The sequence below is a fragment of the Vicugna pacos genome, unplaced genomic scaffold, assembly GCF_048564905.1.
Source record: "Vicugna pacos unplaced genomic scaffold, VicPac4 scaffold_20, whole genome shotgun sequence".
NCBI classification, from domain to species: domain Eukaryota; kingdom Metazoa; phylum Chordata; class Mammalia; order Artiodactyla; family Camelidae; genus Vicugna; species Vicugna pacos.
The window spans coordinates 33,409,578-33,437,212 of NW_027328741.1; the positions used below are offsets into that span (position 1 = coordinate 33,409,578).

Here is a 27,635-nt window from a genome sequence, read left to right on the forward strand (position 1 = left end):
TAGCTGTCTAGCTTTCTCAACATCACTTGCTGGAGACTGTCTTTAAGACATTGTATATTTTTGTTTCATTTGTCATAGTTTAGTTGACCATAGGTGTGATGTTTTATTCCTACCTCTATGTTCTGTTCCAGTGATATAGATGTTTGTTTCTTTTCCAGTATTGTGCTGTTTTGATTGCTGAATTTTTGTAATATAGTCTGAGATCTGGAAGGGTAAAGTGTTATGCCTCCAACTTTGTTCTTTTTCCTCATTGTTCCTTTAGCAGTTCTGGTCCTTTTGAAGATCCATTCAAACCATAGGATTGTTTTTAGTTCTGTGGAAAATATCATGTAGTTTGATCTGAATCAATTTATATCTGTAGACATATTTTGTAGTATGTATATTTTAACAATATTAATTCTTTTAAACTAACACCTTGAGATTTCTTTCCATTTCTTTGTATCATCTTCAAATTTTTTATAAGTTTCCTATAGATTTTATTATGTTGGATTTTCCTTAGGTTTTTCATGTTTTGATCTGATTTCATATGGATGTTTTAAAATAATGAAATATATTATTGTTAGTGTAAAGAAATGTGACAGTTTTTTATATTAATCATGAATCATGCTACTTTGCTAAATGTCTTAGTTTTACTTGTTCTGCTGTGGAGAATCTTTAGGGATCTCTATATAGATTATCATGTCATCCAAAATAATAACAGTTTTACTTCATTCAATCCAACTTGAGTAACTTTATTTCTTGTCCAATTGCTGTTACTAGGACTTCCCATACTGTGTTTAATAGAAATGGTGAGATCAGGCATCCTTGTCTTATTCCTTAATTTGGCTTTCAATTATTCACTTTTGTATATTACATTGTCTGTGGGTTTGTAAGTAATGAATTTAGTTATGTTGAGATATGTTTCCTGAATCCTAATTTGGAAAGAGTTTTCTGTTGTTGCTGTTGTTGTTGTTGTTGTTGCTGTTTTAATGAATAAATGTTGAATTTTCTGAAATACATTTTATGGATTTATTGAGATGACCATGTCATTTTCTCTTTTCCTTTTGTTAATATGGTGTATCAAACTGATTGATTTGTGCATGTTGAACCTCTCTTGTGAACCTGCCATGAATCCAAGTGATCATGGTGTATGATTCATTTTTGATAATACTGGATTAGTTTGCTAATAATGTTTTGAAGAATTTTTGCATCTAAATCTGTCAAATTTAATGGCTTGAAGTTCCCTTTGCCTGTAGTTTGTTTGTTGGCTTTGCTATCAGGGTGATGAATTCTCCATAGGATTAATTTGGTAGTTTCCCACATCTTCACTATTTTTGAATAGTTTGAAGAGTATAAGTTCTGCTTTGTATTTTTGTTCTCCACACGGTTTGTTTAAATCTGCACTTACAAATGATCAAAAAGAACATGTAAAAATGTTCAATATCACTAATTATCAGAGAAATGCAAATCAAAACTTCAATGAGGTGTCACCTCACACCAGTCAGAATGGCTGTCATTCAAAAATCCAAAAATGACAAATGCTGGAGAGGCTGTGGAGAAAGGGGAACCCTCCTACACTGCTGGTGGGAATGCAGTTTGGTGCAGCCACTATGGAAAACAGTGTGGAAATTCCTCAAAAGTCTAGGAATAGACTTACCATATGACCCAGGATCCCACTCCTGGGCTTGTACCCAAAAGGAAATCTACTTCAGGATGACACCTGCACCCCAATGTTCATAGCAGCACTATTTACAATAGCCAAAACATGGAAACAACCTAAATGTCCATCAACAGGTGACTGGATAAAGAAGATGTGGTATATTTATACAATGGAATACTACTCAGCCATAAAGACTGACAACATAATGCCATTTGCAGCAACATGGATGCTCCTAGAGAATGTCATTCTAAGTGAAGTAAGCCAGAAAGAGAAAGAAAAATACCATATGAGATCGCTCATATGTGGAATCTAAAAAACAAAAACAAACAAACAAACAAAAACAAAGCATAAACACAGGACAGAAATAGACTCATGGACAGAGAATACAGACTTGTGGTTACCGGGGGGGTAGAGGGTGGGAAGGGATAGACTGGGATTTCAAAATTGTAGAATAGAGTAACAAGATTACACTGTATAGCACAGGGAAATATACACAAAATGTTATGATAAATCACAGAGAAAAAAAATGTGACAATGAGTGTGTATATGTCCATGAATGACTGAAAAATTGTGCTGAACACTGGAATTTGACACAACACTGTAAAATGATTATGAATAAATAAAAAATGTAAAAAAAAAATCTGCACTTCTATTTAATGATTTTTTAAAATGCAGACTCTTTCTTCTAGAAAGCAGTTTGTTCAAATTATTTGTTTCTCCTTATTTCTGTCTCTTTCTAGACATTTGTCTATTTCTTCAAAGTTGTCAATATTATTCGAATGTAAGTGTTGACAAAATGATCCCTTTTTTGTATATCTGAGGTAACAATTGTTATTTCTCTTCTTTTATATCTTACTTAATTTCTTTGGGGCATCTTTCTATTCTTCATGATGCACCTAACTAGAGGTTTTATTTTGCTTATCTTGAAAAAAAAACAAAAATAATCTTCGGTTTTACTGCACTTTTTTCATAGTATTCTTTTTCTCTCTAATGTATATTTACACCTGTAATATTTAGGATCATGTTTTTTAATTTTTTTAAATTTTCTTTATTGATTTACTGTCATTTTACAAAATTGTCTCCAATCCCAGCATAGAGAACAGTTTTGCAGCTACAATGAACAAATATACATTTTTTGTCACATTTTTTCCACTGTGGGCTTCCATAAGAACTTTTATTTATTTCCCTGTGCTATAAAGTACATTCCTGTTTATCTATTCTACAATTTAGACCTCCCAGTCTATCCTTTCCCACACCCTGCCCCCTTGGCAAACAAAAGCTAGTATTCTATGTCTGTGAGTCTATTTCTGTTCTGTATTTGTGCTTTTTTTGTTTTGTTTTGTTTTTTGATTCCACTGATGAGCCATCTAATATGTTATATTTCTTTCTCTTTCTGGCTTACTTCACTTAGACTGATTTTCTCCTGGACCATCCATGTTGCTGAAAATGGTGTTATGTTTTCGCTTTATATGGCTGACCAGTATTCCATTGTATTAATATACCACCTCTTCTTTATCTAGTCAAATGTCGATGGATATTTAGGCTGTTTCCATGTCTTGGCTATTGTAAATATTGCTGGCTATAAATATTGGGGTGCAGGTGTCATCCAGAAGTAGGGTTCCTTCATGATTTATGGCCAGGAGCGGGTTTCCTGGGTCATATGGTAAGGCTATTCCTAGGTTTTTGAGTAATCTTCATCCTGTTTTCCACACTGGCTGCACCAATCTGCATTGCCGCCAGCAGTGAAGGAGGATTCCCTTTTCTCCACAGCCACTCCAGCATTTGTCATTGTGGATTTATGAATGATGGCCATTCTCACTGGAGTGAGGTGATAACTCATTGTAGTTTTGATTTGGATTTCTCTGACAATCATTGATATTGAGCATTTTCTGATGTGCCTTTTGATCATATGTATGTCTTCCTTGGAAAATTTCTTGTTTAGGTCTTCTGCCAATTTTTGCATTGGGTGATTTATTTTTTCTTATTCAGTTGGGTGAGCTGCTTATATACTCTGGAGATCAAGCCCTTGTTGGTTTCTTATTCAGATTTTTTCCATTCCGTAAGTTTTTTTTGTTTTACATCCAGTTTCCTTGCTGTGCAGAAGCTTGTAACCTTCATTAGGTCTCATTTGTTTATCCTTGCTTTTATTTTTTCTACAAGAAAATTTATGAGACGTATGTCAGATACTCTTTTGCCTATATTTTCCATTAGGAAGTTTATTGTATCTTGTCTTATGTATAAGTGTTTGTTCCACTCTGAGTTTATTTTGTGTATGGTGTTCTACCTTCATTGGGAGTGTTCTAGGTTCATTGATTTACATGCTGCTGTCCAGCTTTCCCAACACCAGTTGCTGAAGGGACTATCTCTCTTCCATTGTATTTTCTTGCCTCCTTTGTCTAAGATTAATTGATCAAAAGTTTGTGGGTTTATTTCTGGGCTCTCAATTCAGTTCCATTGGCCTATATGTATCATTTCCTACCAATACAATTCTGTCATGTTGACTGTAGTTCTATAGTATTATCTGAATTGTTAGCGTTAAGAAATGCCACTGATTTTTGAAACTTAATCTTGTAAACTGATACATTGCTGAATTCTTCGATCAGCTGTAGTAGTTTTTGCCTGGAACTTGTACAGTTTTCTATATATATTAACATATTTTCTGCATATAGTGAGACTTTTACCACTTACTTTCAAATTTGCATTCCTTTTACCTCTTTCTCTTGTTTGATTACTGTGGCTAGGTATTTCCAGTCTATGTTGAGTCGGAATGGTGATAGTGTGCATCCTTTTACTGTCACAGATTTTAGTGTGAAGATTTTGACTTTCTCACCATTCAGTACAATGCTGGCTGTAGGTTTGTAATCTATAGCTTTTATGATGCTGAGATATGTTTCCTCTATGCCCAATTTGGTGAGATTTTTTTATCATAAGTATGTGTTGAATTTTATCAAATGCTTTTCCTGCATCTATTGAGATGATCATGTGGTTTTGGTCCTTTCTCTTGTTGATGTGCTGTATTACATTGATTAATTTGCACATGTTGGACCACCCCTGTGTCTCTGGCATGATCCCCACTTGGTCATGATGTATAATATTTATCTGTGTTTTTGGGTTCTTTTCGCTACTATTTTGGTGAGGATATTGGCGTCTGTTTTCATCAGTGATATTGGCTTATATTTGTTTTGTTTGGTATTGTCTTTGCCTGGTTGTGGTATCAGGGTGATTGTGGCTTCATAGAATGACTTTGGGAGTATTCCTTCTTTTTCAATTTTCTGGAAGAGTTTGAGAAGGACAGGTATGAGTACTTCTATGCATGTTTGGTAGAATTCCGTAGTGAAGCCGTCCGGTCCTGGACTGTTATTTGTAGGGAAGCTTTATATTGCTATTTTGATTTCATTTCTTGTGCTCTGTTTGTTGAAGGGGTCAGTTACTTCTTGATTCAGTCTTGGTGGACAGTATGTTTCCAGAAACTTGTCCATCTCCTCTAGGTTATCCAGTTTGGTTCAATATAGTTTTCATAATATTCTCATATGATATTCTGTATTTCTATATTATTAGTTGTAAATTCTACATTCTCCTTTCATATTTTGGCAATTTGTGCTCCCTCTCTTTTCTTGTTTTTGAGTTTGGCCTGAGGTTTTTCGATTTTACTTACTTTTTCGAAAAGCCAGCCTTTGGATTGGTTGAATTTTTCCTATGGTTGTCTTAAACTCATTTTATTTATTTCCTCCCCAATATTTATGATTTCCTTCCTTCTGCTGCCTTTTGGGGTTTTTTTTTCTTCTTTTTCTAGTTCATTCTCCTGATGGGTTAAATTGTTTATTTGTGGTTGTTCTTCTTTTCTGAGGAAGGCCTGTATTGCTATAAACTCCCCTCTCAACACTGCTTTTGCTGTGTCCTATAAATTTTATGTCGTTTTGCTTTCATTTTCTTTTGTCTCAAGGTACATTTTCATTTCAGCCTTGATTTCTTTTTTGATCCATAGTTTTTTTAATAACATATTGTTTAATCCCCATGTTTTCCTTTTGTTCTCCTTTGTTTCTCTGTTGTTGATTTCTAGCTTCATGGCATTGTGGTCAGTAAAGATGCTTGAGGTAATTTTTATCTTCTTAAAGTTGCTGAGGTTTCTTTTGTGCCCAAGTATATCATGTATCCTGGAAAATGTTCCACGTGCACTTGAAAAGATTGTATGTACTATTTTGTGGGGGGTGCAATGCTCTGAAAATATCCACCAAGTGTATATTTCTATTGTATCATTTAACTTCTCTGTAGCTTAATTTATTTTCTATCTCGATGATCTGTCCAGTGATGTTAATGCAGTTTTGAAATCTCCAACAATGATTAGATTCCCAACACTATCCCCCTCTTTATCTGTCATTAATTATTTCATTTACTTAGGTAGTCCTCTATTTGTTGCCTATGTATTAAAGGATGTGCTATCCTCAACTGTATCACTCCATCAATCTTTATAAAATATCCTTCTTTATCTTTCTTTATTACCTTTGTTTTATAGTCTTTTGTCTGAAGTCAGTACTGCAACACCTGCTTTTTTGGCTTTTCCATTTGTATGGAATAACCTTTTCCATCCTTTCACTCTCAAGCTATATGTTTCCTTCTCACTGAGGTGGGTCTATTTTATGCAGCATATTGAAGGTTCTTGCTTTACTATCCAGCCTGCCACTCAATGACATTGACTGGAGCATTTAGTCCATTAACATTTAAAATAAACGATGATATGTTTGTGTTTATTGCCATTTTGGCCTTATCTTTGCAGTTGATTTGGTATTTCCTCTTTGTTCATTTGATCTTCCATTTTTGGTTCGGTCATTTTTCTTTATATTATCATGAAAATTATTTACTTTTAGTGACTCCCTGAATATGTTTTTGTCTTTTTTTACCCTTTTATATAGTCTATTAGACCATTAGTATAAATGATTTGATTAAACTGATAGTAACATGATCTCAAAATCATCCTACCGGGAAAAAAAATTTTAAAAGGAAAGACCCCCCAAAGAAATTCTCTATTTTCCTGCCTCCTCTCCCACTGTCAATGATTTCTATGCCTTGGTTTAAAATTTTGTGTTTATTTTATTTGTAGTTTATGATTTATCACCTTTCCAGCTGTGAGTTTCACATTTCTGTAGCATCCTGCTGCTTTTCTTTTTAGAGTAGACTTTTCAATATTTCTTTTAGCATGGGTCTAGTGTTGCTAAACTCTTGTAGCTTTTTCTTGTCTGTGAAATTTTTTATGTCTCCTTCTACCATAGAGGATAGCCTTGCTGGTTAAAGTATCCAAGGTTATATCATTTTTTTCATTCAGGACTTTGAATATATCTTGCCACTCCCTTCTGTTCTGTAGTATTTGTGTTGTGAAATCAGCTGTGAGCCTTATGGGGATTCCGTTGTAACTCTATGTTTGAGATTCACTTGCTGCCTTTAGGATAATTTCTTTATCCTTGACTCTGGTCATCTTAATTATATGTCTTGCTGTGGGTTTATTTGAGTTCTTCCTGTTTGGGACCCACTGAGCTTCCTGTACTTGGATATCTGATTCCTTCTTTACGTTTGGGAAGTTCTCACTCATGATTTCTTCAAACACCTTTGCAATCCACTTTGATCTTCCCTCCCCTTCTGGGACATCAATCACGCCAAGTTTGGCATGCTTTCTATTATCCCATAGGTCTCTTATGCTTTTTTCATTTGTTTATCATTGTTTCTCTTGTAGCTCTTCTGATTGGGTGCTTTCTATTATCCTGTCTTCTAGGTCACTAATTCATTCCTCTGCATTATCTAGTCAGCTTTGTGACCCCTTTAGATCATTCCTCATCTCAGTCAATGGATTTACCTATTCTACTTGGCTCTTCTTTATAGCTTCCATTTCATTTGTAAAATATTTTACATCTCTAAACACTATCTTTTATTTCCTCCAGTAATTTGATCACTCCTTTTTTGAAATCTTGATCTAGTAGGCTATTGATTTCTATTTCACTGATCACTCTTTCAGGGGATTTCTCTTGTTCTTTTAATTGGGAATGGTTTGTCTGCTTCTTTTTGTTGCTCCTACCTCTCTGACACTGTGTTTTATGGAGTATATGTTATCTAATGTGGTCCTAAAGGAGTTTATCTACCTAATGCCTATGTAGTAATACAACTAAAAGGGAGAAAAAAGAGAGAAGGAGACAAAGAATTTTAAAGAAGTGGTAATAAATGTTTGAAAACTTTGTATAATACATAATAGAAGAGCAAGCTGAAGCAGAGTTTTGAAAAATAATAATAAAAAAATAATTTTATAAATTTCAATGGGATATTAAAGGGGGTATATATAATTGCCTCAGAAATAAAAATTAATTGAGTAATAGGAAATGAAACAGGTAAAAACAGATTAAAACAAGGGGGTGGTCAGTGTGTCCTGGGTACTGTGTACTGTTAATGTGAACTCTTTCTGTATTCATCCTGGTTTGGAAGCTCAGCTTGCTTTTTCCAGAAACCCTCCATTGGAGTCCATATCTGTGCAGCACCCAGGGCCTGTCAGCCAGCAGATCACTCCTACTCCCAACACTGGTTCTGGAGCAGCTCTCTTTACTGTGGGCTGTCTTGTCACTGCCCTGACTGATACCTCAGTCACATGTTTCAGACTGAACAAGCAGTAGTGTGCATCAACCCTCTCCCAACCACATGGTCAGGGGCTGCGTTACAGCCCAAAATTTGGCAGGCCATCAGCCCCCTCAGGGTGCTGGTCTCTCCTCTGCTATGTGCCCTGTCACTGGTCTGGGCCAAAACCCATCTCCTTGTTTGCCTTGGCAAAGCAAGTTCTCTGAGGAAATAGGACAGAAAGATCTTATATGTCTCAGGCTGTAGACAAGTCCCCATCTGGGTTTAAGGCTGCTAAGTCCTTAGGAGTGAATGGAGGTTTTGCTCTCACTGCTGCCAGGGTACAAAGCACCAGAGGCTTTGGTGGCTGTGTCTGAGCCCCAGGTCTCTTGTCCTAGATAATTTGTGGATTTTCAGAGATTTGGAATGCACCTTTCCCCTCACAGGGCTAGTCTGCCCTGTTGTTTAATGGAGGGCCCAGGTTGTTTTGCCCTGTGCAACCACAGCAATGGCACACAGCCCCCTCCATTCCGCTGGGCTGCCTCAGTGCAGCCATCATCATCTTCCACCCAGGTCGGGAAGCATGGCCCTGCCCCAAGCGTCCAGGTTGCCTCTTGGGCTTGGTGTCATAGGGTTCCTCTGTGCCTGTTTAACTTAGTACTGTCAGTCAGCTTATAATCTATAGAGGTTCAATTCTTGGAGGCTCCTCCTCCATCCTGCCTACCTCTCAGTTGGAGAGGGGAAACTCAGTGAATGAGCACCAGTACTTCTTTGCTGCTCCCTCACTGTGGGACATGTCCCAATCTGTTTTGCCTTTTCTTCTTAATTCATTTTCTTTTAACAGATTTTTTTGCATCTTTATCTTTTGAAGAGGACAGTGTTCTATCAGAGTTCTGCAGGTTCTCTGGTTAGTTGAGTAGGTCTGTGGATGTGAGTCTTGATGCATTTGTGGGAAAGGGTGAGCTATGAGCATCCTTCTGCTCCACCATTTTCACATTCCCCACAAAAAGTCTCACTTTATGGTGGAAGTTAAACACAACCAGTAAATAGATGGAAAAGATGTTTCATGGAAATGGCAGGAAAGTGCAGTTTGCAGTGCTCAACTCATACAATATATATTTTAAAATAAGGGCCACAGTGAAAGTTAAATATGACATTATATAAAAAAAGAGATCAATATAAAAATACAGTATTACACTCATTAAATTATATATGGACCCAACACCGTAGATCCTAAGGAAAAAATATTAGACAAGAAGGAATTAATTCATTACAAAACTATAATAGTAGATGTGTTGAACACCTCACTATTCTGATGGCCAATTCATCTCAAAAGAATATCTGTAAGGAAACAGAGGTCTTAATGGCATATTAGATCATTTGAACCTAACTAATGTATTGGACACTGCATCAGAAAAAGAGAACACATGAACTTCTCAAGTGTGCACAGGATGTTATCTAAGGAATTAACTGCATATTATGTCATAAAATGAGCCTCAGGAGCTTTAAGCAAATACAGATTACAGCAAATATTTTTCCATACATAAAATTATGGAAATATGCATCAACTCTAGAAAGAAGAAGAGGATAAGCACAAATATGAGATTAAACCTCATCCTTTACAAAAATAAAATAAAACAAGTTCAATGATGAAATCAAAGAGGTAATAAAATCATAACTGGAGACATATTACAATGAAAACAGAGCTCCATCAAATATATGGGATGTAGCAAAGGCAAATCTAACAAGGAAGTTTAGAACAATTGTGGCCTTCTTCAAGGAAAAAAAAAACCTCACACAAAGGATAATGTTAACCACCCAAAATAGATAGATATAATAATAAACAAAACACAAAGGCAGTAGAGTGAGTAATCTTTAATGATTAGGTTGAAAATAAATAAAATAAAAATTAAAAATTAAATAAAAATTCATAAAATCAACAGTTTTTTTTCTTAAAAATATGAACAAATTGATAAGCATTTAACCAGGTTTATAAAGAAATACAGAGTCGACCCAAACAAAATAAGAAATGAAATATTAGAAATAATATCTGATAGTACAGAAATGCAAACAAAGATTACAAAATCACTCTGAGCAGTTATGTGACAACTAACTGGACAACCTTAAAGAAATGGACATATTTCTTTAAATGTACAGCCTGTCAACACTGAATAAAAAGAAAACTGAAAACTTGAAAATAGCAATCAGCATAATTTAAATAAAATCTATAGTTTTAAAGTCATCCTTTGAACAAAATGCCTGGATGCATTCACTAAAACCTCTTTCCTCTCAACTACTTCAAAAAATGTATTAGGAAAATTCCCAAAGTTATTCTATGAGGCCACTAATAACATGATAACAAAACCAGTCAAAGACACTACCAAAAAAAAAAAAAAGAAAATGTAAAGCCAATATCCTTGATGAATATACATTAAAAAATTCTCAACAGAACATCAACAAATTAATCCAGCAATACATAGAAAGGATTATACACGATGATCAGTTGGATTCTGTCCAGAGTCACAGGGATGGTTCAACATACACAAGTAAATCAGCATGACACATATTTTATAAAGGAAGTACAAAATTCACAGGACCATGTCAATACACACAGAAAAAGCATTAGACAAATTTCAACATACATTCATGATCAGAACTCTCATGAAAGAGAGTATAATGGGAACATCTCTCAACATACTATAGGTCACTTATAACAATTTATAATACTTAGGGGAAAAGCTGAAAGCCTTCTGGGTAAATTCGGGAATAAGACAAGGATTTCTACTCTCAGCACTTCTATTCCATAGTAAAAGAAGAAAGGAAAAGGAAAGAAAAAGAAGAAAAAGAAATGCAAACTGGAAAGAAAGAGCAAAATTGGCACCAGTACTGATGACATAACAATCTACATAGAGTCCTTAATTCTCCACACAGACTAATATCAACAATAAATTATTTCAACAAGGGAGCAGGGTACAAGATTAATGTAAAGTTGTCTCTTGCATTTCTACACGTTAATCATGAGATACCCTAAAATGGACTTTGAAAGCAATACTATTTAAAATCCCATTCCCCCGAATACCTTGGAATAAATATAACCACATTTATGAAAGTTCTAAACATTGAAAATTAAAAAACATTGACAAATAAATTAAAAATGATTCAAAGAAATGGAAAGATGTCTTGTGCTCTTAGATTGAAGTAGTTATTATTGTTAACATTGCTGAAATGCACAAAGAAACCTACAAATTTAGTGCAATTCCTGTTATGAAGCTGTAGTATTTCCCACAGAACCAGAAAATAAATAACTCTATGTTTTACATGAAACCATTAAAAATTGTTAAAATGATCTTGAGAAAAAACAACAAATCTGGAGGAATAAACCTCCCAGGTTCCTTACTATAGTACAAAGCTACAGTAATAAAAGCAGCATGGCATTGGCACAGAGATATAATCAATAAAATCAGATAGAGAGCCTAGAAATAATTCCACACACCTATGAGCACTGAATCAATGATAAATGAGGCAAGAGTACACAATGGAGGAAAGACAGTCTTGTCAATGGATGGTGTTTGGAAAGCTGGACATCTACATGTAAAACAGTGAAATGAGAGCTTTCCCTGACATCATATACAAAAATAAACTCCAAGTGTATTAAGGACATAAATGTATGACCTGATACTGTATAACTTCTAGAAGGGGATATAGGTGATACACTATTGGATATATATCATAGGAATATTTTCTTGTATCAGTCTCCTAAGGCAAAAGAAATAAAAGCAAAAATAAGCAAGTGGACCTAAATAAACTTGAAAACTTCTGCACAACTAAGGACAATTTGAATGAAATGAAAACACTGCCTGTGTAATTGGAGAACATATTTGCAAATAATGCAAGTGACCAGGGGATAATAGATGCAAGTTAATAGATGTAACATGGATTTAGGTTACACAACTTAATGTGAAAAACAAAAACCCAATCAAAAAAAGAGCAGAGTACCTGAGTTAATATTTTTCCAAAGAAAACCTACAGATGAGTAACATGCTAGTGATAAAATTGCTCAACATTACAAATTATTAGTTAATAGCAGGTCAAAACCACAATGAGGTATCCCTTCACACTGGTCAAATGGCTTTTATCAAAAAGTCGAAAATAGAAACTGTTGGAGACAATTTGGATGAAACAAATCACTTGTATACTCTTGGTAGGAAGGTAAATTGGTACAACTCCTTTGGAAAACAATATTCAGATTTTTTTAACATCTAAAACAGAACTACCATATGAAACAGTAATACCTCTCCTAGGAAATATCTGGAGAAGAAACCCTAAATTGAGCAAAACCAATGTTCACAAATGCACTGTTTATAATATGCAAGACAGGGAAGCAATCCAAGTGTGCACTGCAGACTATGGACTTAAGAAAAAATGATGATTCTAGAAATATGCAATGGAATATTATTAGCCATGAAAAAGTTTAACACATGGCTATTTCAGCATCATGAATGGACCTAGTAAATATTGTGCTTAGTGAAGTAACTTAGACAAAGACAAAAGTATATGATATGATCTATATGTGGAATCTAAAGAATACCAAATATATGTGTACATTTATATATAGATATCTGTTGATAGATGACAGATAAGTTGATACCTAGAAGGATAGATAAATAGACACATGATAGATAGACAGATATATACACAGTTAGATTGATAGATAGATAGATAGATAGATAGATAGATAGATAGAGACACGGTAGAGAGATAGAGAGATTAGTTAGACAAGACTGAAGGAGAATGAAAGATATGGGAAATAATTTATGTTTACCAAAGGGGAAGGGAAAGACAATTTAATGGTAGGACACTGACAGATAAAAAGTAGTATACAAAAAGGAGATAAGCATCAAGGATAATCTGTATAGATCAGGGAATTACAAGCAATAACTTAAAATAATTCTATGTTACAATTATTGTAATAATTTATAATGCAATCTAATCTAAAAAGTGGTTGGAGTCACTATGCTGTACATCTGAAACTTCACAATATAGTACATCTAGTGTACTTCAATTAAAAATAAAACATCTCATGTATAATTTAGTCCTTTTTCTGCTGATAGCATCTTCCTTTAATATTGTTTCAATTTTACTCTTTACCTTTTATGAATACTGACTCATATTATTTCTATTTCTGTTGTGAACATGTTACCAGATTGATGTACCTATATTTATTGCAAGTGAAATACTATTTTTCTCTCTTTATATCATATAAAATTGAAGCATTTAAAAACATACCCAAAGAAACAGTTGCAACTTTCTCATGGTCTCTGCTTAGTATTTTGTTCAATATTTTGCATATGTTTGCATTTTATTTTTCTTAGAATAGCTCTTTCCTGAACCTCTTGTAAGGTGTCTCGGTTTTGTTTTTTACATCTCATTCAGGTTTCTTTGTCTGATAAAGTCTTTATTTTCACTTTACAAATAAGTGATAACTGTGCAAGTTAGAGTATTCTTGGGTGGGAGATTTCTTATTTCAGTAGTTTGAAAATGTCTTTTTAATTACCCTCGGCATATGTTTTCTGCTCAGCAATCTGCTGATAGCCTAATGGGAGTTTCTATGTAGATTAACATAACTTTTCTTGGCTGCTATTAAAATTTTACTCTGTCATTAACTTGCCAATTTGCATATGACGTATCTTGAAGAAGGTCTCATTGTCTTAAAGTTATTGGTGTTTGTTGGCTCATGGAATTGTATATCAGTTCCTTACCCAGGTTCAGAAAGTTATCAACTATAACAACTTTAAATAAACCATCAGCTGCCTTCTAAGTTTCTTCTCCCCACAGGATTTCACTCTAATGTGCACTTCCTGAAGAAGTCTGATGGCTATTGTAGAATTTCCTCACTTTTTAATATCATGAATCTCTGCCCTCTCCTATCATTTCTTGTTTTGTATTGGTGAGTTTGCTAATCTCTCTTCCACAAGACAGTCTTCTTCCAATGCTTTCTGTTGCATTCTTCATATCACTTATTAAGTTCATCTGGTCCTCCAATAATGTTTGGTTGTTTCATAGTTTCAGTCCCTAAGGTAATGTATACCTTATCAACATTTATTTTATTCCTGAGCTCACTAAACTGCTTTCTGAGTTTTGTTTTTTATATTGAGATTTTGTATGGCATCTCTTCGGATTCTCTATTAGTTATACGGCAATATTCCATGACTTTAAATTTGTTTGCTGCAGTGTTGATGTTTGTGTGTGTGTGTGTGTGTGCATGTGTGTGTGCATTTGCCTGTGCATGTGTGTCTTTGTCTGTGTCAGTGTCTGTGTGTGTGTATCTGTGTGTGTGCATGTCCTATAATGTTACTGTGATTGGTCATGGTCCTGGTAAATTATTGCTCTGATGACACTAAAAAACAGATTGGGATTTGGAGTCCTTTCTTTTGTTTTCTGGTAGTTTGCAATATTGCACAATTTTTGGTTTTGCTTATCTGAGCTACCTCTGAAAATATTTCAAAATGGCACATTCCAGTCACTACTGTCTGGATAAAAGATTGCTTACATTGTCACTTCTTACACTTCTTTGGTAGTTAATGCCACTTTTGTCACTGGGCCAGTGAACCCTTCTTTTTATCTGATATCCCTTAAGACTCAGTGCACACATTGAGGAAAGGTGTAAAGACAGGTGGGTATTTGGAATCAGGCAACTGCCTTTGCCATGTCCAATGTTGCAAGGTACATTGTCTCCACCACTGTGAATGGGAAGTAGGGAGAGTGTCATGAATGTCTGAGTGTCAAAAGTTTGGAAATTCTGTCTCCATTTTGGCTCCCTCCAAGTTACCTGTAACCATGTGTACTGGTGCAGTTAGAGGCTGATGCTGTGTGAAACAATGAGACCCTGTTTCTATTGGGAACTCTGAAACTCTGGGCTCAGATACCCTAGTAAGTGGGCCATGGTCGCAGGCACAAACTCTGCTCTTCCCTCAGTTCAGCCACCTTTATGTGTTGTAGCCCACCAAACTTCAGCTGTACACATGTGTTCTGGAGTATTGTTTTGTGTTGTAGTTATTTTTCTTGAGATGTGATCATTTCACTGAGTGTAGATTTAAGGAGAGAGACAGAAATAGTTGAAACTTATGTCACTCTTTTCAAAGAATATAATTTTATGTTTAAAATCTTAAATTCTAATAAGGACATTATAAGAACAGTAAAGAAAGTGAACAAATCACCTCCCTTAATATCAGAGTACTACAAAATATTTTGTTTTCCTGGTTTTTTTCTTCAATTTTTTCCCACATGCGTGCACATTTTAGTATAATATATGCCTATAAACTCTTTAAAATCATTTAAATTATTAAAATATTTCTCTGTGCTGTAAATATAGCCCTGTTGGTTCTCTAGTTTATAACTAGTACCTTGCATATTTCTGTCTTCCACATCCTTCTTCCCTGTCTGCAGTGGAAACCACTACTTGGTACACTACACATATATATGTGAGTCTGTTTCTGTTTTTTTATGATTATATCTCTTATATATTTAGTTTCTTCATGAAAGTGGTAACATAGAGTTTTTTTCTCTGTATGACTTATTTTGCTATGTGCAACACTATCTGGCTCCAGTCACGTTGTTCCAAATGGCAGAATTTTATTTTTTGATATGACAATGACTAAGTATTTATTATGTTATCTATATCTCACATTTATTTCAGCAAATCATCTGTTGATGTGCAGTTGATTTGTGCTTCTAACCTTGGCTATTATAAATGATGTTGTTAAGAACATTGGGGGTAATATATCCTTCAAATTTAATGTTTTCATTTTTTTCAGATTTATAACAAAAACTGGAATTGTGGGTACATATAATGTTTCTATTTCTAGTTTTTTTGCACTGTCCACACTTTTATAATAGTGGAGGCATCAATTTATATTTCCACCAACAGTTTACATGGGCTCCCTTTTATTGACATTCATACTAGTGTTTGTCATTTGAAGACTTTTTTTAATAGCCATTTTGGTTGCTGTGAGATTATATTTCATTCTGGTATTGATTTATGGTTTCCTAATGAATAACAACGTTATGTTTCTTTTTATGTAAATGAAAATCATCCACAAGTCTGTTTTTGAAAAGTTTCCATGAAGATCCTACAACTGTTCTAAGTTGTAGTCTTTGTTTTTTAAATAATGAGTTTAATATGCTATATATACATTATGGATATTAACACCTTGTTGGTTTCATAGTCTGAAACTATTCCTTCTATTCTATGTGTTGTCATAAGTCCTGCTGAAGATTTCCTTTGCTCTGCAAATGGTTTTGCATTTCACAATTATACAAGAAGTGGATTCACTGTATCACATATTACATCTATTTTTCCTCAGTATAATTAAAAAGAGTTATTGTTAGTTTTCCTTTTTTTGTTACTTAGTAGACAAATCAAAAATACATATTGCAAAGATTTATCACAAAGGCACTTCTGCTCCTGTTCTTCTTCAGAGATTTTATAGTTTCAGGTTTTACATTTAGGAAATTAATCCATTTCTATTTTATTTTTCATTCTATGGAAGGAATTGCTCTTACATCTATCTTTTACATGTAATTTCCAGTTTTCCCAAAACTACTTGTTGAAGAGACTGCCTTATTTCCATTGTATACTCTTGCCTCCTTCATTGTAGACTAATTGACCATATGTGTGTGTGTTTATTTTTGGGCTCTTTATTTTGTTCCATTGATCTATGTGACTCTATTAGTGATATATTTTGATGTTTTGATTACTGTAACTTTGTAGTATGTTCTAAAGTCAGGGAGGATAATACTCACATCTTTGTTCATTTTTCAAGGATAATTTTATGAAAATTTGTGCCTTTCAGAATTTAGTGTAAATTTTATTATTTTTCTCCTTGTTTTGTGAAGAAACATATGGATTCTGTGAGAACAGAAATTTACTAAAAAGAAAAACATGAGAAAAATTGTAAAGTGTGGAGGATAAATCATACAACATTAAACAACCAATGGATTGCTGCATAAATCAAAGAAAAAATACAAAAATAAATATAACAACAAAAACAAAGTTCATGTGATATAACAAAAGCAGTATTAATAGGGATGCTTATAGCAAAACAATCCCACTTATACAAATAAGAAATATCTCTCTCTTATAACATAATCTTACAAACAAAAGATGTAGCAAAATAATAAACAAACTTGTTAGTAGAAAGAAAGACAGCTGAAAGTTTGGAACATAAATACATAAAATAAAGATTAAAAGTAGAAATATCTAAAGAAACTACATAATGGCCTTTGAAAGATAAATAAAACTGATAAAATTTAATGGGACTCATGAGCAAAAAAAGAGAGTGCAGGTTAAAATGCTGCAAAATAAATGAAAAGTTACAGCTTATGTCAAAGTAACAGAAAGCATCATAAGATGATACAACAAATTATATGCCAATTAAAATGGAATCCCTGGAAGAAATGGACAATTTCCTAGAAAGACGTAATCTCCAGAATGGAATGAGAAATAGAAAATATTAACTGATTAGCACTAATGAAATTAAATAAGTAATTAAACAAAATCTCCCAAGAAACAAAATTCCAAACCTTGACAATTTCACAGGTGATTTCTGCCAAACATACAGACGAGAGCTATCACCTATACTTCTCAGAGAATTCCAAAAATTTGCAAAGGAAAGAAGGCTTCCTACCCCACCTTTCTGTATAACACTATTACTAAAACAGGAACAATTATTTCATAAAATTACAGTTTAAATACTACTGATAAACATACATGCAAAAATCATCAATAAATATTAGCAAAGCAAAAAAAACATTAAAAGGATTATACAGTATGATTAAGTCCCTTTTATCCCAGGTATGCAAATGTGATTCATCACCCAGAAATTAATCAATATGATACACTAAACTAACAAATTGAAAAATAAAAATCATATGGTAACCTCAAAAGTGTCATAAAATGTTTTGACAAACTCAGTATCTATTTATGATTATATTTCTCCTCAAAATGGGTATGAGGAAACATACCTCAACACATTTAAGGTCGCATATGACAAGAACTCAGCTAACATGACACTCACTGATTAAAAGCTGAAAGCATCTGCTGTAAGAGCAGGAAGAAGTCAAGATTGTTCACACTTGCCACTGTTATTCAGTATATTATTGGAAATTCTAGCCATAGCTATCCAAAATAAAAGTAAATAAACTATAGGTATTTCTGAAAAGGAGTACAAGAATCTACTTGCAGATGAAATACTTAAACAGAAATCCTAAAAAACACCACAATGCTATGAGTGCTTTTCAATGTATTTGGTAAAATTTCAGAATGTAAAATTAACATACAGAAATCTTGCATTTCTACACACTAACAACAAGCTAACAGATACAGAAAGTGAGGGAACTGTCTCATTTAAAGTTGCATTACAAAAAAAATCTCAAGAAATGTATACAACCAAGGAGGTAAAAATCCTGTACTCAGAAAACTATAAAATATTTATAACAGAAATTGAAGATAATGAAAACAGATGAAAGGATATACTGTGTTCATAAATTAGGAGAAAAATATTGTTTAAATTACAGTACTAGCCAAGAAAATACACAAATTAAATTTAGTGCTTTTCAAAATAAAAATGGCATTTTCAGACTCATAAAAAATAATTATTACATTTACATGTAAACACAAAAGAGTTGAAATCACAAAGAAAAACAAAAGAAAAGATAACAAACAAACTTAAAACACAAACAACTTTGACAAAGAACAAAGAGGATGTAACACTGTCCCTGATTTTAAACTATAATACAAAGATACAGTAATGAATATGGTAGAGGCACATAACAAACAGAATAATGGAACACAACAGAATGCCTAAAAGTGAAATCAGAGAGTTATGGTCATTTAGCCCATTACAAAAAAATGAATATACAGTGGGGGAAAGGTAATCAACAGGCACATGAAAATGGTCAACCTCACTAACCATGAGAAAAAAGCAAGAACATAACTCAATGAGATATTATGCCACTTCTGTCAGAATGACTATGATCAAAAAGGTAACAAACATAAATATTGGTGAGGATGTAAGAAAAAGCACCCTGCTGCACTGCTTGAGTGAATGTAAATTTGTGCTGCTTCTGTGGAAAACAGTATGGAGTTTTATCTAAAAATTAAAAATAAAATATGAACCAATATTTCCATAACTAGATACTTATTCCTAGAAAATAAAAACACAAATCAGAAAAGATAAATTCAACGCTATTTTCATTCACTGTGGCATTATTTACAATAGGCAGGCTATAAAAGAAAATTAATTGCTTTACAATAGATGATGGATAAAGAAGATGTGTGTTTATATTATATAAATCTACCCATCTATTAACTACAGATTTATCTATATTTATATATATATACACACACTAAACTTATATATATATATATGCACACACACCCATAAAAATACAATGGGTTATTACTCAGCTATAAAAAGAATAAGTTCTTGTCATTCGCAACAAATGGGTAGACCAAGAGTGTAATACTTTAGGTGAAAGAAGTCAGACACAGAATGACAAATGCAGAATAGTTTTACTCATATTTGGAATTTAAAGAAATGAACATAACAAAACAGAAAAGAATTTATATATATAGAAAGCAACAGGTTGCTCAAATGAAGGAGGGAAATGTGGTGAAGAAAAACAAATAGTTGAGGAAAATTAAGAGAGAAATTTTTCCAGTTGCAAATTAAAAGATCAGGGACAAGAAATTTACTGTGTGGGGAATAGTCAATAACTGAAATATCTTTAAATAGCAACTATCAAAACTAGATTTATCTTTTGATCAGTTTGAAATGTATTAAAAATAGCAAACATTATGTTATGTAAGAGAAACTCACACAGAGTTATAGATTAAAGTGCACTTCAAAAACAAACAAACACACTTATAGAAAAAACAATTTGATTTGTAGTTAACAAAGGCAGTAGTTGGGAAAGGAGAAATTGATTAATGCACTCAAAAGCTACAAATCTCCAGCCGTAAAATAAACCTGTTCTAGGGATGCCCCACAATAACATGAAAATTACAATTAGTACAGCTTTATGTTCTATATGAATGTTGTTAAGGGGGTAGACCATAAGGTTTCTAATCACAACCAAAAGACAAATTGTAATTCTTTAAAATTGTATCTAAATGAGATAATGAAATCTCCCTAAACTTGCTATGATATTTATTTCTTAATACTTATACATCAAATCACTATCCTGTGCACCTAAAGTTAGACAATGTTTTATGCCAATTATATCTCAATAAAAGTGGAAGTAAAAATGGAAAGTGAAAGGTCATGATTTCCCATGTCATTTTTCATGATTCGTTTTGCAGCAAGTAAACTTGAGCCATGATATACTTATCCTAGGTAAAGATACTAATAAATAAGTGATTCAAATAAATTATACATAAAGATACTAATAAAATTAGGATTTTACCATGCTTTAAGCTTTCTTCATGTTAACAGCCCACTGCTTCTTTAGGCATCAAAATTTCACTCTGTGTATTCATCTGACATTAGGGAATGGATACAAATTTAAAACTGGCTGCTGTTGCTGTGAGTGATAAAGTTCAATGTCTGTGACCAATGGTCTCATCTCCCCGACAGCATCTGTAAGAAATGATCATACTAGGTTGCTAAAAATCTCAGCATGGTAAAATCTAAGGTCTCCTACAATTCTTAACTGTTTTGCAATGGGAATGCAATACTGACAAAGTCTTGATTCCAATATGGTGTTTTCTCATGGTTGTATTAGGGTATGTGAGGATAATTCCTCAGATCCACAACAAACATTCTTGCTCAAGTGCTGGGCAAAGAATTGCAAATTTCTGCATTATTAGGACTGAGGACTGCTCTCAAAATGATGACTATGCTCACTGTATTCCAGGTAGTACAGGGAAAAAAGTTTATTGCAATTTCAAGGTGAACGGGAATAAGTCAGTGATTCAGTCCCTATAAATTAGTCAACGGCTGTTCAAAGCCAAAGTAAGTTGTGTCAACAATGAGAATTAAAAGAAAAAAACTTAGACATAAGTTTAAATTAAAAAGGAGACACAGTCCAGTGCTGGGCTCTGGGGGCTGCAGAATGTATATGCCTCTGTCCAATTCAAGGATTCAGTGGCTTGGTCCTAGCATCAGCTCTGGATTCAATGAACAGGTAACAATTAGTATACAGGGAAAAATATAATCTACCTCTCCCTAATCTGAAGAAAATCTGGTGGTTCAATGAAACTCTTAATTCACAGACATTCTGACAGGTGCAGAGGAATAACTCACTGATGACTCAACTAAGTCAAACTTAGTTACTGCTTAACAATCCATCTTCACACACACTCACAATGGTAGAGAGATTTGTAGTATTTAGTGGGAAGAATTCATTGGGCAGAGCTCAGAGTATAATTTTCAAAGCACCAGCCAATTTTTGTACATTGGCCAATAGTCTAGCTTTTCCCCGGTAGAAAACTACAGATGGACAAACAAATAATATTCTTCCTTAGAATTTCTAATTTTGAAAGTAAACTGTAGCCTTTGACTTATCAGTATAGAACCTTGTTAAGATGATCACGGTAAGACCAACTGTCTGATAAGAGAGCTGGAAATTAGCTGCTGAACCAGCCTATCTGAACCCCAGACTGCTTATATAAGCAAAAACATAGCCACCATCAGAGTTGAGCTGACAAATTTAAAACTGTGATGTTTCTGTTGAAGGAAACACCACTGCTCTCCAGACACAGTTCTCCTGCTGCAAGTGGGCTCTTTTATTCTCTTGGTGAAGGTTATATTTACAGGATGTTGTTAGAGATAACCCTGGCCAATTTGCCCATTCTCCAGATTATCAAAGGCTCTCTTCACAAATGGAGACACATTTTTGGACACAATATTACCATTTCAGTCTTATCAGATGACACTAGCTGCATCATTGTGAGTAGAAGCCTTAGGATCCCTGAACTTGCCTACAATTTTTCCAGCATTTCAGGGTATTTCACACTCTGAATATGCTTCACCTTTTATTTAAAATTAATGGAAATAGTCAAAGTCTTCCATGAATATTTTATATTTCCTAATATCTGCAGGAATTTGGTATTCTTGCAGTTGGACAAATTTTTAATTCCGCCACCCTCACCTCCTTCTTGTCCACATATTTTAGATTGCAATTTGGTTACTGAATATGAGAACCACAACCAAGGTGATAGTACCACTTAGATACTTACTTTGTGAAGGTTAGAAGGGGCACAACTTATTTGGTCTGTATAAACCTATATTAAAATTTTGGAAAGGCACTTTCTCTCCTGGACCAAGCTCTGATTCTAAGAAGTAAATTAATCATAAGTCAGTATAGTTATTGGTATGGGGAAGAGATTCAGCTGTTTTGGGGTGGGTGGGTGATGAAGAAACAGGAAAAAATCCAGCAAATGAGAATGGATTGCTTTATGCCTCTGCAGGCATGAATTAAGAAGTAAATATTACTTTGTCTCCTGTACCTAACTCCACTTGCTGTCTTGATTGACTTGCCCTTGGGCTATGAAAGATCTAGTTTGTGGTGAAGAGTAAAGACCATAACGAAATAGTTTGAAAACCATGAGAGTTTTGTTGTTTCAGGAAAGTAGATATTGCTTAAAGTCAACATGTGTTTTTCATTCACTTAATAAAAAAGTGCATCCTGTGAAATGTGCTGTGCTTACTGTGCTGATATCCAAGTTAAACAAGGAAAGGGGGATAGACTGAAAACATCTGGAGGAGGTGGTTTCTGTGCTGAGACTGGGAAAGTCTAAGTAGATAAAAGGAGGACACCCAAAGTCAAGGATGAGCTGGAGTAAAAGTGGTGAGGTTGCAGCTAACATATTTGACAATCGTTTGCCTGGGTATATTTCCAGATACAGTGAAACATAAAGATATACCAAGGTAGTGAGATGCCAGATTTAAAAAGAAGTGACTAAACCAAGATGAGTTTGTGTGCTTAGAGTTGGAAAGGCATTAAATGCCACCCTGAGGACGTAAGCTTGTCTTTGGCTGGAACATAAAAACAACATAAAGTATTGACTAGAAAATATAATGTAGACTCTTGAGGGCAGGAAATGAAAGAACCAATTTTAATGCTTTGAAAACAGCACAAAGAAGATCATAGATAAAATTACTTCTTAAATTCTACCACATGCTGTATGTGCCATCTGAGACTACATCATGTGACCTTCATGATTCCAGGGATGACATAATAGAGACCATGATCCCTGGGCCGGTTCCTGCATTTATCTCCTGTTCCAGCCTATCCTAACAACACTTTTAATACTTTCCAGGGTGAATAAGAAACCACTTAGTACTTTTCCCTCTCTCCATGTTTTAGTCTTTTTCCAAATTCTTCCATTTTCTCTTCCTCCTTACAAGAAAGTATTTAAATTTACTCCCATATTTTTTCATCAAATGATCATATCAATCAAATATCTCTTTTTAACTTAAATGTTAATTTAGTCTCCCATTTAATCTTAACCTAATTTAAAAAAATAAGGTTAATACAGGTACACATCTATGTTTATTGTTCAAATAAGAAAATTGCAGATATTTGTCGACATTTGCCAACATCAATTTTAACCTTTGTTATCCTGCATAAACTGGTAGTCCTCTGGTAGGTCCCTTGTAATTAGGATGACGTTCATAAAGTGAAGTTGGCTGATGAGTTGGCCTTGAAAGAGAGGTAGCTGATGTATCAGCTGTCACTGTCACTGGAAACCGTGCATTGCTCCCTGGTTGAAGTTTAAAAAAATGACCTTCTTTGGCAGATATGTTGTGATATCCATTTGGAAAAGCAGAAGGCTCCACCATCAGTCCAAAATAATTACTCTGCATTGGAGACAAGATGCTGTTCTGAGAAACAGAATTTGTAGTTTTAATGAACTTCATAATACGGTCATTTGCTTCAGTGTATCTGCTTTGAGTGTGCCCGTGGACAATGTTCAACTGATTTAAAGTAGCATGCTGATCCACTGCAATTTGTTCTGGTGGTCTAACTGACATTGATGATGGAGCAGAAAAATCACCACTGATCGGGGTAGTTTTATCACCAATTATGTGGCTAGTAGAGGGTTTTCTAATTAGAGGCATTTTTAATTTTGCAAAAGGTAAAAATGTACTTTCTCCACTAGTGTCAGCCACAAAACCAGAATTATGATTATCCACATCACCCCCTGCTATAAAGTGCCTCTTTTTGAAATCTTCAGCCAATGAAGATACCAGAGAGGCATTTTTAATCCCAACTCTTCTTTTTATTCTGATTAAAAGCTGGGGAAAGACTCGTTTAAAATTTGAATTATGGTAGATCTGCAGCTACAATCAAAGGGAAAAATTTTAGTAATATTTTAAACAAAAATACAAGACTACAATAAGCCTAACATATAAAACATCAGATTTCACGTTTACAATGCACAGATAATATCATGAAAATATGAACATTGCTATTTTTTAAATTTCCTTATTTGTAAAATACACATATAAGTAGTATAGTCATCAAATTAAAGAAGTTAGCATTTGCAGTAATGGTGAATGCCACTTTTCACAAGCAGCTTTAATACCTTTATTTAGATTTCTGGGTAGATTCATAGTTGCAATCAAAGTTTCTCTGAATCTTGAATACTTATGGCACTGTCCTCATTTTTAGAAAAAATAAAGAATTTAAGACTTGGTAATTTTATACAGTTTTCAAAATCTAGCTTTAAATATGTATTACCATAGATTGATGTACAACATAAATTTTCATGTATAAGTTACCAAGTGGCTACTAAAATTTCTGAATACCTTGCTTAAAACAGAGACTTCTTTTCCTTGTGCCAGAAAGTCAGCTAGAAAAGCAGATCTTTGAAAATTCTGCTGCACTATACTAAACCCATAAAGGTTAAGCTGTCTAACTAAACTTTTCATAATTCCAGTTTCAAATATTCTGAAAGGGGCCTTTCTTTCCAAAACTACCTTCTTAAAGACATCTTCATCAATCACTATGTAAGATCCATTATCATCCCACCAGATGGATTGATATTGGTCACCCCTAGCCATTTTCCAGAGTTTTCTTGGAAATGTCAGAGAACGAAAATCATTATCTTCATCTGGTTCAGAGACACAATGTGTGTAACATGGTCTTTTTATCAAAGATTCTTCAGACAATGTCTGAAAAGCATTTTCTTCAATCATAGACCTTAAGTCCAAGTCCCCAGAGAATGTTTGATCACACAATAGAGATCTACCAGAGTTACCTGAAACAGTTGGTCCATCTTTATGAGACACATCTTGAATTTCTGAAGAAACATGTGTCATCTCAAATAACTTTTTCTACAGCTACTTTTCTAATGTGCATGATTTTGAACACTGCAGCTTCAAATGCTGCTTTGGCAGGCCTGCACAGATAAACTGCTAGGCAATCACAATGGTTCTCAACCTGAGTAGTTGTGGCATCACAAAACGACTGGTCTCCTAGCAACCCAAGTGTAACATTCTGCCAGTGTTTACTTCTCATAAATCCAGCTAAAATGAAACATAAATGTTGCTTATTTTTATAGTGTGATCTGCAAATATTATCCCCACAAAATCTTTTTAAATAATTTAATTTTGGGGTCTATGATATAAAACCAATCTCCATACTTTTGTACACAAATTTATACTAGATTGGTGAGCAGAGAATAAATAATGCAAAAAAAAAGTTAAAGTTTTGGAAGTTAAAGTGAAATTTGTGTAAAACCTCTACAGAAAATGTGTAACAAGTGGCAGACTGGATAATAAAGCAAGAACCTTCAATATGCTGCATACAAGAGACCCACTTTAGGGAGAAGGACACATATAGATTGAGAGTGAAAGGATGGAAAAGGATATTCCATGCAAATGGAAAAGCCAAAAAAGCAGGTGTTGCAGTACTGATTTCAGACAAAATAGACTTTAAAACAAAGGCCATAAAGAAAGATAAAGAAGGACATTTTATAATGATTAAAGGAGTGATACAAGATGAAGATATTACACTCGTAAATATATATGCACCCAATATAGGAGCACCTAAGTACATAAAAGAATTACTAACAGAGATAAAGGGGGATATTGATGGGAATACAATCATAGTTGGAGATTTTAACACTGCATTAACATCACTAGACAGATCTTCCAGACAGAAATTAAACAAGGCAACAGAGAAATTAAATACTACAATAGAAAAACTAGATTTGGTGGATATTTTCAGAGCTTTACACCCCCCAAAAATAGAATATACATTCTTTTCAAGTGCACATGGAACATTTTCCAGGATTGATCATGTACTTGGACACAAAAGAAACCTCAACAAATTTAAGAAGATAGAAATTATCTCAAGCATCTTTACTGACCACAATGCCATGAAACTGGAAATCAACAACAGAGAAACAAAGGAGAAAAAAAGAAAAACATGGAGATTAAACAATATGTTATTGAAAAAACAATGGATCAATGAGGAAATCAAAGCTGAAATTAAAAAATACCTTGAGACAAATGATAATGAAAGCACAACCACTCAAAACCTATGGGACACAGCAAAGGCAGTGCTAAGAGGGAAGTTTATAGCGATACAGGCCTTTCTCAAAAAAGAAGAACAATCTCAAATAAACAAGTTAACCCACCACCTAAATCAATTAGAAAAAGAAGAACAAAAAGCCCCAAAAAGCAGCAGAAGGAAGGAAATAATAAAGATCAGAGAGGAATTAAATACAATAGAGATTAACAAGACCATAGAAAAAATCAACCAAACCAAAAGTTGGTTTTTTGAAAAAGTAAATAAAATCGACAAACCTCTGGCCAAACTCACAAAAAAGAAAAAAGAGAGAGCACAAATTAGCAAAATAAGAAAGCAAAATGGAGAAATTACAACAAACAAAATAGAAATACAGAATATCATACGAGAATATTATGAAAAACTATATGGAACCAAACTGGATAACCTAGAGGAGATGGACAAGTTTCTGGAAACATACTGTCCACCAAAACTGAATCAAGAAGAAACTGAACACTTGAACAACCTGATCACTAGAAAGGAAATAGAAATAGCAATTAAAAACCTCCCTACAAATAAAAGTCCAGGGCCGGACGGCTTCACCGGGGAATTCTACCAAACATACAAAGAAGAACTCATACCAGTCCTTCTCAAACTCTTCCAGACGATTGAAAAGGAGGGAATACTCCCAAACTCTTTCTATGAAGCCACCATCACCCTGATACCAAAACCAGGCAAAGACACTACAAAAAAAGAGAATTATAGGCCAATATCACTGATGAACATAGACGCCAAAATCCTCACCAAAATTTTAGCAAATAGAATCCAACAACACATAAAAAAGATTATACATCACGACCAAGTGGGGTTCATCCCAGGGACACAA

At 34.1% G+C, this 27,635-nt stretch overlaps 1 protein-coding gene and 1 long non-coding RNA gene across 2 annotated transcripts in view; both read right to left on the bottom strand.

Moving 5' to 3' along the window:
- LOC140694211 (heat shock transcription factor, Y-linked-like) overlaps positions 1 to 27,635 on the bottom strand; it is a 145,033-nt gene that overhangs the window by 80,746 nt on the left and 36,652 nt on the right. The gene's annotated exons all lie outside the window — the stretch shown is intronic.
- On the bottom strand, positions 23,773 to 25,683 carry LOC140694212 (uncharacterized). Its single transcript, XR_012069962.1, has 2 exons — positions 25,497 to 25,683; positions 23,773 to 24,117 (listed from the first exon to the last, which is right to left on the bottom strand). It is a non-coding gene; the product is annotated as an uncharacterized lncRNA (long non-coding RNA).